This window comes from Carassius auratus, unplaced genomic scaffold (genome assembly GCF_003368295.1).
Source record: "Carassius auratus strain Wakin unplaced genomic scaffold, ASM336829v1 scaf_tig00012085, whole genome shotgun sequence".
Taxonomy (NCBI): domain Eukaryota; kingdom Metazoa; phylum Chordata; class Actinopteri; order Cypriniformes; family Cyprinidae; genus Carassius; species Carassius auratus.
In genome coordinates this window covers 27,415-36,342 of record NW_020524259.1, presented here as the reverse complement: position 1 = coordinate 36,342, position 8,928 = coordinate 27,415, and the positions used below count along the sequence as shown (strand labels likewise).

The following is an 8,928-nucleotide window of genomic DNA, read 5'->3' as shown; positions in this document are numbered from 1 at the left end:
GCATTTTTTTAAGAACATCAATTTTCCACAGAATTTCTATGAACAACAAAAAATTGTTATTTCATTTAAATCTTCCAATTAATATAAATTCTATTTGAATGCAGTGAATGGAATTCCATGTTGTTTCATGCTGCATTCAAAGCTTCAAAACTAATCCAGACACACCAAACACAATAAAAGTAGCCAAAAACAAGCACACAGTTGTCCAATTATACAATAGATTTGTTTAATGAATGGACCAAAAAAGTGAAAGCGAGTCGCAAAAGAGTCGCTGAGTCAAAACTGACAGGGTTCATTACCCATGATCGCAAGCAATGTCGTTATTAACGATGCTTTTGGGAAGCAAACCTCAGGGCTCACAAAATTAAAAAATCTCTGGTAGGCCTTCGGGCAGGCATTCTTCAGGCTTTGGTAGTCAAAAATGAATTTAACTAGCCTGGAATAAAAAATAAAAAATAAAAAAAAAGACAGCTGAACTTTACTGTGGAAAAATCAGTATGATCAGCAAAAACTAGTAGCATATCTGGATTTAACGATTGAGTCAACTTATGATGTGATAAAATTCACAATACAGATACATATAAAAAAAAAATAATCATACATCTAAAAGAAATATCTAAATTTAAACAAAAATGTGTCTGTGCTCTATTTTTAAATCAGAGGAAACCATTTGAATTACTATCCAAAAAAAGATGCTAAATACATTATTTGGATTGTATAATATTTTTCCGATTTTACCTTTTTGAATGAGATGCAGATGTCCCTCTGACAGCAGGTGGCACTAATGGAACTCCAAGTGTTTATAGACTGCTGCCCCTTTAAGACCGAGTGCACGGATCCAATACAACAATGCACAGGAGATTTCTTTCTCCACTGTAATTACTTTCACTTAAAGGCGCGGTCACACTAGACTTTAAACGTGCAAAATTATTTCGGACGCCACTGCGAATATGGGTGGGAGCAAGATAAAACGGTCTCTCCTCAATTACCACAAGATGGATTAATATGTGCTTGCTTGTACTGTGTCTTTTGCGACGGCGTCGAAAGCGTGTACTCTCTGTATCTCTCTCTATATAAATATATACACCCTAAGGAAAAAAAAAACATAAAACATCCTCATTCCAATGTATCATGTTCCAATGTTAAATCCTATGTTCCCTCCAGAAGTTTGCACTCTGCAAGTGAACAACGCCTTGTGGTGCCATCCCAAAGAAATTCAAAATCACTCTCTCTCACGGACCTTTTCCTGGACTGTGCCCGGCTGGTGGAATGACCTCCCAATCTCAACTCGTACAGCTGAGTGTTTACTCCTTTTCAAGAAACATCTAAAGACTCATCTTTTTCGCCTGCACTTAACCTACTAACACCAGCACTTTTCCTTTTCTTGTCTTTTTCATTTAATAAAAAAAAAAAAAAAAAAAAAATACCTGGCTATGCGTTCTATACTAGACTAACTGAGATTTGTCATGGCACTTGTATACTGTTGTTGTTCTCTTGTTGACCTGACTGCTTCTATTGTTCTCATTTGTAAGTCGCTTTGGAGAAAAGCGTCTGCTAAATGATTAAATGTAAATGTAAATGTATCATCTGTTCCCGTTGACACTACAAACCATGCAGCTTCTTTTCTTCTTTTATTTTTATAATCTTTTAAATATGTATTATATAAAAAATAGGCCTGCCTTGCCTCTTCCTCATGTTCTATCCCCATCTGATGGCAGCTGTGGTGACTGATTTATTTGGGTAGCAGACGTTCCTCACAGTGGAGATGGCAGGATTGGAAACACTGGTGGACACAATGGCATGGATGTTGGATGCGGTTATCCTACCTGCTCTCAGGGCGTACCAGGCTGGTGATAAGTATTGCCGTTTTGTTTCGGCTTCCACCAGAGCTGCCTGTGCCTCATTTACTGCAGTCATGTCTGCGAGGCCCTCACAGTGCTGTTGGAGGAGAGACAACTCACATCCATACTTGCCTGTATCATGAAGCCGCAGCAAGGACTTTGGCAGTATGCGAGGGGAGACAGGGTCTGTATAATGTTGATAATAGTCCTCCATCCCCGTCAGACAAACAGCCTTGCTGTGTGTGTGCAAAATGCTTAAAAGAGGTGACAGGTCAGAAAGTGTGGGGTTGTGTTCACACTGACCTGCCTTTTTCTCCACTGATGCGCCGGTCTAGTTCTTTCCGTTGGGCAGCACCAGAGGAGAAATCAATTTTGTGGGCCACCTCCGCTCGAACCTTGTCCACATTAGAGGGCATCATCCAGTACGCTGGATCATCTGTAACCGTCTTGGTCCCCTGTATCCTCACTGCTGCCTCGATTTTGAACAGCAAAGCCCCAACATGGGTGCAAGACTCAGCAATGCCAGCCATGCATGTGCAGTGCCCATTATCGACCTTGCCACAGGAGCTGAGGATAACCCATGGCTGAAGTGGAGGTTCATTCAGCCGCTGGGAGTGCATAACCTAAAAAAAGGATTGACATAATACAAAAAAAAGCATTTTTTTTCTGCACAAATAAATACCGACATTTGCAATAATATTTTATTACGTTGATATTCCACTAGGTTAGTTATTAAAATATCCCATTAAATTGGTTCACCAGCCACCAATCAGGCGAGGCCGACGTCACAACTGGAACGAACTTCAAAATAGGAAGTTAAGCGTCTTGTTTTGGTGAACGGTGTGTTGTGTCTGAGGTGAATGTTCGTCAATATTATACCGGATTACAGAACTACCGGACGAAAACAGTGGATTATTGCACGTATGATAGGTGAGTAATTACTACTTAAGTGTAACAAACCCGCATAGACAAGCTTCATAGCTCGCAGAATCTGACAAGTGTGTGTGTCACCACTGATGCTTAGTTAAACGTTAACATTACCTTAGTGCGAACGATTGTTTTCTCCACGTTTAATTTGCAATATCTGCAGATCTTGCACCCATCCATTTGTGAACTGCAGGTGAGCCTTCCAGTGACTTGAAATTTTTAAATTGATCGGAGGTGTAAGCGCTCACTCCACAGACCAGGTAGGAGAAAATATCAGGGAAACTGAGGTTTGGTAAACTTTCATAATTATTACACCAAACATTGTGTTCATAGGGATCGATTCCGCCTATAACCTCAATTTTTTTTAAGTAGCGTTGTTTGGCTTCATTATTAAGTTTGTCCACATATGGTATAGCCAAACTTTTTTTGTCACGTTCCATAACTTTTTCTGGAGACCGGTAGGCTACGCTATTATCTATTACAAACCGGCTTTGCGTTGCCTCTAAAATGGCCCGCCGTTACCCACAATGCACCATTCCATGACGTCTACGCCCGAGCTCTATACTGTTGTTGTTCTCTTGTTGACCTGAACTGCTTCTATTGTTCTCATTTGTAAGTCGCTTTGGAGAAAAAGCGTCTGCTAAATGATTAAATGTAAATGTAAATGTATCATCTGTTCCCGTTGACACTACAAACCATGCAGCTTCTTTTCTTCTTTTATTTTTATAATCTTTTAAAATATGTATTATATAAAAAAGAACGCTGCGCTACAGCTAAAGTTATATAGTGCTTCCTTCATTTTGAATTCACGCAGTGACGTATCGATCTTCTACTGGTCCAACATCCTCACGTGATGCGAATTCGCAGGTCAGAGTTCACCAAACTGAACTTTGGAAACGCAGCCAAAATGCAAAATTTTTCGCATAAGCTGCGTTTCCCGTTCTGACGCATTCGCATGCAATGGAAGTCAATGGAGAGCAGTGCAGTGTGACCGCCCCATAAGGCATAACCGACTGTTTTTACAAGAATACTAACAGAGACAATTATTTTGAGATAAAATGTTTATTCATTCAGAAGCAAGGATACGCGAAAGAGGAATCAATTCTGTGTAAAAGACATTGTCTGAAATGCTGCTCTGAGTGCGTGCTTTGAATGAGTGCGCGCAAGCTCCGAACGGTTTAAAACGATTGAATCGGCAAGATTTAGAAACAAGTGCAAACGATCAACTATGATCCGTTTCACCCCTTCAAGCGAGTGAACAACGCAATTCAAGTTATGAATTTTACATCAACATTCAAGATAACCCTTCGGGCAGGACGGTGATACACTCTGGAGCCCAACTGAAAAACACAATAGCCCTGAGACTGGGGGCTAGAGATTTTGCGAGCCCTGCCCCTCAGATCTATCCAGTTTGTGAACCATTGGTTTCCACACTGGTTTTGTTAAACAAAATAAATTATTATTTTTGACTGACTCAAAAGAATCACCTTTTCACAAATCGGATCGTGAACTTGCAATTACCGAGTGAAAGATTCTTGAATATTTTGAATAAATAAAGATTCAAGTTAATCTGTAAAGCACATAAAGCTATCGTTTGACTTTATAATATTTTATTTAATGCATGATTCATATGGATCTATTAACTGAATGCAAAGTGTGAGTTCTAGGAGAATGTTTGTGTCGTGATGATGAGCATGTTTGCACGCTCACTATAGCTGCTAATGAACAGAATGCTGCACACAGTTTTTTGTTTCAATGGAGAATCAGTTGCCATATTGGTTGAAATCCCCAAACTACTTACTTAAATATAAAATTAATAAATGACATAAAAAAGTAATCACTGGTAATTTAAAATACTTTCAGATGTAAACCCCAGTTACTCATATTTTATATTTTAAATACGTAACGCCATTACATGTATTTCGTTACTCCTCAGCCCTGTATATATATATATATTTATGTTAGGCTACAGCTGTGGCATGTTGTAGCTATTGGTTGTAAATGTGTAGGTAGATGTTTATTCATAACCAATTATATATTGAATAATAAACAAACAAACAAACAAAAAAAGTCATTATTGGCCTGATAATGATTAATAGGCTAGTATTATTATAATAAATGCTACAGTTAAGAACTATGGTACATGCTTCAGATATTCCAAAAGATGGCATGAGCCTGGCATATCAGGTCACACTTCAACATTTAATGATGTCCATTAAAATTCTCTAAAATATAAGACAATCTTGTATGATTCAGGAAATACAGACATGAATGTGATGGAGGAAGACTGCTATGTTAAATGGATATGTTAACATCAGTCCTGAAACATATTGATTATTTTAATAAATTCATTTAAAGATATCAAGCTGTTGCTGTTTCATCTGAGAATCACAATGATTTGTGAAGAAACAGTAAAACACAACATTGTAGACATCTATATTAAATTGGAGAGTAAAATAATAATAATAATAATAATAATAACTTTTTACAGTCCTTAATGTTTTCCATCTTCATAATCCAGTTTTAACTGTTTATGCAATTAACTAGCTTTGATAGCTTTGCTTTGATTGTTTTTTGGTGTTGTCTCATACTCTTAGAAATGCTGTTATTTGTAAATGCTACTGCTTAGCTTCTGATATACGATTTTATCCTGGTTAAAGCTTTAATAAAGCAGAATACATGATTGCGTTGTAACATTTTAGTAAACAGTTAGAAGTGTCTGCCAGCAAGTATTGCTCGTTATCTAAACAGTCACTTTTTACTTAATGAAAGTGGGATTTATGGTGTAATTAATTTCCTTAGTGACACTATTTAGTCTGTTTATTTTTGTTTAGATTTTTGTAACAACCATAAAAACTCTCAGAGAGAAAATGCAGAGGAGGCATTATGAAAAATTGGCAGAATCATATATTTAAAAACCTCAAATGTAAAGATAAAAGCTTTAAAATATTTCTAGAACAGCCCACTGATTTATTTAAAGATATAAAATAAATAAATTAAATCCAATAATAAATTATTATTTGTATATACGTAAAAGAGCTAACAAAAGCTGTCTGAATACAGTATAGAAATTATGCACAATACATGTGTTCTTTATGACTAAATCCTGCAAGCTGAACAAAGTTAACAGCAGATTTACATTTATTATTGAAAAAAGCTTTTTCAAATGACCACAAGATAATACAGGAAGCAACACAGAAAGCCTCCAGAATAAGAGTATAAATAATCTCAATGTTGTACATTAATGTGTATTTTTAGAGGATGAACAGACAGTCTCTGGGTTACCAATGAATGAATCCTGCTTCGAATCTCTTTAGTTTTCAGTGAGTAGAGAATGGGATTGATGCAGGGCGTGAGAAGGGATGACAGAGACAAGCACACTGTTCTTACATTTGAGTTTATAATAATTCCAAAAAATCCAAGACTGAAGATGATTACAATAGGAATGAAGAAAAGGGTCACTAATATGAGGTGCTCTGAGCATGTGGCCAGCGCCTTATAACGGCTCTGATTATTTTTCATTCTGAACACAGCGGTCAGAAATACCCATGTAGGTCAAGAAAATAAAAATCAAAGGTACAGCATTGAATATTATAGTTAAAGCAGTTGCAAAATTCCACTGGGATGTTGTATCGCTACAAGCGAGTCTTAAAACAGGAGCATAATCACAAAAATAGCTGTTGACCTTGAGAGAGCCACAAAAGGACAGAGATGGGATGGATGCAACAGGATACAGAATTATAACAATACAAAAGAACCAAGCTGCACAGATTATATAAACCATTCTGGTGTTTGTATTTATATTGTCTTGTCTTAGAGGGAAACAGATTGCAATGAACCTGTCATAAGAGAGAATACATAAGGATAATGGTTCGAGTGTTAAAAAAACATAATAAGTGTACATTTGCACAAGGCACAGTTTGAATGGCACAAAATTGTCCAGAACAATGTAAGTTTTGATCATGCCAGGCACAAGAGAGGTACTGAGTACAATATCAACCAAAGCTAGATTACCAACAGCCATGAACTTTGGGACATGAAGACAGTGGTCATAGAAAATGATGGTGATCAGAAAGACATTGCACATGACTGTTATCACATAAAGCAGAGTGAGGAACATGACATAGATATTACTGTAAGGCATTGAACTCAGTGCAACAATGTAAAATCCTACAGGCTGAATGATGGAGTTGCTGATGTTTTGCATGGCTGTCCTTTTTTACGACTTGGCTTCCTTGCAGTGTGCTCTACTCTTAGTGGGCGAGAAACCAAATACCTGTGAGAAACAGTCATAAACAGTCTTTGCTATACAAATTACTTACATATCATTTGAGAGCATAAGCCTTTATGACATTCAACCAGAAATCTACAAAATCTATGAAAATCTACAATTGACATGTCACAATTATTGTATACTTACATGCAACAATGATGCTGTGGTTTGTGGATAATGCAGATACTGGGCCTCTGCTTCACAGTCCAAGGTTATTGTGAACACTGAATGTGAACTTGAGAACATTTTGGGCAATATATAGGTCAACCCCCCAAAGATGTCATTAAAACGGAAAGTATACGGTATCTAAATAGTCTTTAGAGGAAATATATTCATAATCACTTTTTACTTGATAAATGTGAGATTAATGATGGTGTAACTAATTGCTTCAAGTGTCACTAATTAGTCGGTTTATTTTTGTAACAACATCAAAACCCCCCAGAGGGATCATGTAAAAGTGGCATTATAAAAAAACGAAATCATGTAACTAAAAAATTAACAAAATTTAAAAAGGAAAGCTTTGTAGAACAACACAGATTTATTTTATGCTATAAAATAAATGATATATATTATAAATAATTATTTATGTATAACCCACCTCCCTTTAAAAGTTTGGGATCAGTAAAAGTTAATTAAAAAAAATTATATATATACATACATTTTATTTTTAGCATAAATTAATGCATTAAATTATTCAAAAGTGTCCGTAAAGGGATTTACAATATTAGAAAAGATTTCAAATAAATTTGATTCTTTTGAACTTTGTATTAATGAACGAATCCTAAAACAAAAACATTAACACAGTTTTCAAAAAAATATCATCAACACAACTGTTTTGAACATACATATAATGGACAGCCATTTTCAGGTCTTTTACGGAGATGTTCGATTAGATTCAGGTCTGGGGTTTAGTTTACTGTGTCTTGGCTGGGTGCTGAAATACAGAAAAAAAATCACAAGTCAAACAGCGTCATTTCAACATCAACCCTTAAACATATTTCTTTCTTTCAATAATTACATTTAAGGATGTCAAGCTGATGCTGTAATTTCTAAATAGTTTGAACTTAATTAATATGAGATGCCTGAAGGCACTGTTTCATTAAAATCATAATGCTTTAAGAACAAACAGTGCCTGCTACAGTAAAACACATCACCTCAGAAATCTGTTTCAATTTAGATTTCAGAGTGAAATAAAACTCACTTTTACCATTCATTATGTTTTTTTATGTTCATAACCCACTTTTTAAATGCTTAAGAAAACATATAATTAGCTTTGATAAAAGAATCAGGGCTTCATACATTTAAATTTAAAGTTTCCACTGTATGAGTGATTTGGGCTGTCCCAAGGCTTTTGGATTCACCTGATGTCTAAATTGTCTTGACACAGCTTTTGCAGATAAGCTAATGTTTCCAATCTGCCACTGGTCAGACAAACCATAAGACTATTGTTTGGACTTTTAAGTAATAATTTACAAAACCAAACAAATAAACAAACCAAATGTCCAAAGTCCAAATGTCCCCAAAAGGATAGTAATGCCAGTAAATTTGGAACTTGCAGGGAAATTTTTTGATCTCCATGAGGAAAATGAGCTTATAAGTCATACAGAATTATCTTTTTTGAAGATGTTTTCATTGAAGGGTGGGTTTAGGGTAAGTGGATAGAAAATACAGTTTGTACAATATAATAATCATTACATCTATGGAATGTCTCCATAAAACATGGAAACCCAACGTGTATGTGTGTGTGTTTGCACATGCGTGTGTATACAATTACATAATGAAGTGTCAAAATCCCACTTAAATTTTTTTTCCCTTCACACTTGAGTCTGTAGCAAAACTTCCACATTTAGTATTACAGTAAACCTTTTTTGAGGTTAATAAAGGTGT

General features: G+C 35.9%; 1 pseudogene; it reads right to left on the bottom strand.

The window, feature by feature from the left end:
• Positions 1–2,134: 2,134 nt before the first annotated feature.
• On the bottom strand, positions 2,135–7,037 carry LOC113073352 (olfactory receptor 10A2-like; annotated as a pseudogene).
• Between the last annotated feature and the right edge of the window lie 1,891 nt (positions 7,038–8,928).